Below are 4,541 nucleotides of genomic sequence, written 5' to 3'. Positions count from 1 at the left end.
TTTTTTATGTGCTTTAGACTGACATGTGATTATATCAGCAAGTGCTCTAATATCCAAGTCATGATGAAGATCGCTGTTATGGACATATCATGGAGCACTTGTGATTGTTCGTAGAATGTTGTTTTGATATCATTGTATTATCTACCTATTTGGTTCAGATTTGCAACCCCAGAGTTGAGATCGGTAGGCCCAAATTGAGCGTAGTACCTGCTTATATATTATTAGCTTGTTTTTAATTGACATAGCAAAACGTCGTCCAAGTAGCCACTTAATTGAGTTAAACTTAAGATTTAGTTCTTGACGTTTTTTTTTTTTGAAATGTTCACACCACTGAAGTCTCGCATCAAGTGTCATGCCCAAGTTTTTAGATGTATAAGCGTATAAAATATGTTGCTCATCAATATACAGAGATATATTTCTATATATTTCTGATATGTGAACACAACATATACAGTTTTCAAGATAATTAATTTTATTTTCCATTTATTAGCCCATTCTAGCTAGCATACATATTTATGAAAAATTTAATTCTGAAAATTTAAGTGTTCAAAAATCTTTTGATTGGTTTAAGAGCATTGGAAACGATGTAATACAAGATATAAATACCAACTTTACTTCTAAGGCAAAAAAAAAAATTTAATTATTTGGTAAAAAAATTACTCAATCAAAAACTAATCTTTTTAAAATAAAAAAACTAATTATAAACATTACAAAAAATTAATAACTTATTTAAATTTGTAAAAAAAATTTGTACAATTTTTTGAATGATTCTAAACATTGTCATATTTTTTGTTTTTATTTACTGCACAGATTTATACAAATTATTTGGAATAAATTAAACACTGATATATATATTATTTTGTTATAGTTGACATTGATTGTTTTATAATATTGTAATCAAAAAATTTTCACAGTTTTTACAACCTTGATGAGGCACGTCTCTTATTTTTACGGAAATAAATTCTGGCCTAAAATAAAGTGTCGAATTACAGCTTAAAATTTTTATTTTAGGTAGAACCAACCATAAACAACAAATGTCATTTATATATACAATGTAATAAAAATTATAGAATAATTATTCTAGGAACAAGACATTTAAAATATATTAAACCTTTTTAATTAAATTTAAATACAAAAAAAATTAATAAAAATATATATTAATCTTTTTGTATTAAATTAATAAATTTTTTTTAAATTTAGTTTTATATATAGATTATAGTTAGATAGATTAGTTTTTAAATAAATAATTGTTTTTCGTAATTATATATTTACTTACTTACATTCAGATTAAAAACTTCTTTGTGTAGTTAATTTATATACTAAAGTTTAAAGTAGGGCTTAAGAAAATTATAAAAACTTAGCTCGTGCTATCCGCATGCCACTAGCACGCTTCACAACTTCACTAAACAAAATAAATGAGCAAAAATTAACACAACAAAAAAAGGGAGCAAAAAGCAACAAAAAAATAGAAAAAAGGTCTCTCAAAAAAAGGTGAACTTCATTGTATCTCAAACAATTTATTAGGGTTTAGGAATGTTTGGCATTGAACCCTGAGGCTAAGATTCATATATACAATAAACAAAATAAAGATAATGAAAATAAAAACAAAAACAAAAATAAAGATGATATTTTGTAATTAAGCTACCAAAAAAGGCTGCCAAAGGCTTTTAATAATTTTTAAGATTTATTTACATTATTTTTCTTTTCTTTTTAACTGAATGACGCAAATAAAATTAAAAACTCTGGAATTCAAAATCTTTAAAAGGAAAATAAACAAAAGACTAAAGCAACAAACTTTTTTCAAACTAAACCTTTTTCATTTATTGTAATTTTATAATTTTTTTTATAATTATGTTATATAAAAATAAATAAATTAAGATTTTATAATATGAATAAGAAATTTTTTTACATACAAATATGTTATTTTAATATATAAACTTTAAGAATTAGCAATTCCATTTGCGTTTAAGAGGAAAACGAAGACAGATATGAATCATGTCACTAGCCAAATATATTATAAATCAACCTATGTACATTATTTAAACAAGCTTATATATATGCACTAATTTCCATTTAAAGGGAAATTCCCTGTTATAAAATATAGTTTGATGCATAATTTTTTTATTTTCAATAATTATACATCTAGCTCGTTTATATTTTAATCTTATCACTTGTTTTAGCTGTTTTTTTATTTACGATGTGACACTCCTTTACAAGTACAAACATAAAAAAAATATATAGATCGATTTGACAAGTATTTTATATTTGTTTTCATGTTTTTTTTTTATTTATTTAATGATTTTTTTTCGAAATATTAAATATTTTAAAACAAATAATTGTGTTAACAAAACCCTAGTTCAAACCACAATTATTAGTTAGTCGGACTTCGGTATCTTTAACGTTAACTACATAATTTCGGGGAGTCTAAGTGGTCGCGAGTTTTTTTTTTTTTATTAAATATCCTTTAATATATGTTCAAAATTAACTATAATCCCATTTCTACTGTACTAAACTAGTACAAGGCTTCATATTTTCAAGGATATATCATTGTGTTAAAGTTTTTTATTGTTATTTTCTCACGCATTGCAGCATTTTTAACAAAAATTATTATAAATTAATCAAAAATATTATGCAAATTTAACGATACCCTTTTTATTTGTTAAACTTTAATATAAAAATCATAACTCATTAACACATTTTATTTGTGAAAAGTGAATAAAAAATAACTCTTTATTAAAGTAAAATAATTAAGTTAAAAACATATACGCAACTTAAGTGTTAATTGTTTGCAAAAACTGAGAAAAGTGAGTAAATATTTAAATATTTTTTTTATTATTTATTTTTGAAGCTTTGAAATGTTATTAGCGCAAAAAGTGTACACATAAAATATTTACACAATTTTTAAATAGTCAAATTGCGTTTCCCAAATGTTTTAATTTAGTACTTTTTCTTATTAAATAAAATGTATATATATTTTAGTTTTGAATTTAAAAGTACAAAAACATACAAGGCTTCCGAAAAAAAAGTGGTTCCAGAAGTAGTAGCTCCAGAATTCGCTACTGGCGAGATACTTTAAGTTACCCCCAGATTAAAAACATGGTTTGTCCCTACAACTATGGTTAGATGTCCGTGTTTAATATACAGAGTTAATATTGTTGGCATAAGGGTTTGTAATCTGCGTTAACATTTTAATATGGTGGGTCTGGCTGAAAAGACATAATGTCAGCTTTGTTCTCAACAAACCTCTAGTCATATTCTTTATGCTTGTCTGACCTTAATTGAGTCAGGGGTAATATTGCTGGGCTTCCAGTTAATATTTCTAGTTAATATTATGGTAAACAGAGATATAGTAATATCAAGCAGATCGAAAAATCAGTTAAAGAGAAAAGTTTTATCTGGTGACGACACTAAATATTGACTCGAAACGAAAATAATATAATTTATGATTGTTAACTCTATATAGAGTGGTTAAGGAGAAAACTTTTATTCTGGTATAAATATCCCATAGAAAAAAGTACTTTTCAATTCTTTCTTTGTTAGGCACTAATCCTAACTATAACAAACAGCAAATATCCAAATTGATGCAGTTGGCCCTTACAAACAAAAAATAATTCATTTTTATTATGCAGATACAGATACATATATCTATATATATATAATTAATTTATATTTATAATACATATTTATGAAATAAAAACATATAAATTTTTATTTTATTAGTTTTCATAATAAACACGTTTCATAGTTTACAGTATATTGGGTAAGAATTTTTAAAATCTAAAATTACAACATTTTATTCAAGGTTTAAAAAGTTTGTGAATCTCTGTATAAGATAATCGTTTTAAAAAAATTAGTGAAATTTACATAAAAAGGTAAAATAAATATTAAATTACGCACTTTAATGCGAAACAAAGCGCCCATTTAATTAAAATAATAGGAAAACCAGAAACTAAACATGCACGTACGTAGGTCAAGTACGCCGAATATATTTAAAATAAACTCACAAACTTACCTAAACACTTCACAGTTGAAAATAAATGTTCATGACTGAGAAATATTTGGTTAAAGATATGTTAAAGATAATTTTAAGTGTACACATAAACCAAGTTAAATAATGGTAAGAAAAAACATGTAATATATTTGTATAAAATTAAAAATATTTGGTTCAATTCATTTTCTGAGATTTTAAAATTATTTTTATTTTAATTAAATTATTAATTTGAAAAGTGTAATGCAATTATTCAATCATATTATATGGGCTAAAAAATAATGAGATTTGTACTCAGTTATTTACAGTACTGTAAGATTCTTACTATTGAATATCTCAATTTTATACTGCATTTAGTAGATCAAAATCTTTCAGATATGATTCTAAATGTTTTTTTAATACATTGAAATTTTGTAATAATTAAAACAAAGTATTTATTTCATAAACCTAGTTATGTATACTATAAAATTTTATTATATATAAACTATTAAAAATTAACTATAATAAGTAATTCTCATTTTACAGGTCTCTACTTATTTATAGTCAGGCTGAG

This window comes from Teleopsis dalmanni, chromosome 1 (assembly GCF_002237135.1).
Source record: "Teleopsis dalmanni isolate 2A chromosome 1, ASM223713v2, whole genome shotgun sequence".
NCBI lineage: Eukaryota > Metazoa > Arthropoda > Insecta > Diptera > Diopsidae > Teleopsis > Teleopsis dalmanni.
Note: the sequence above shows the minus strand (reverse complement) of the source record.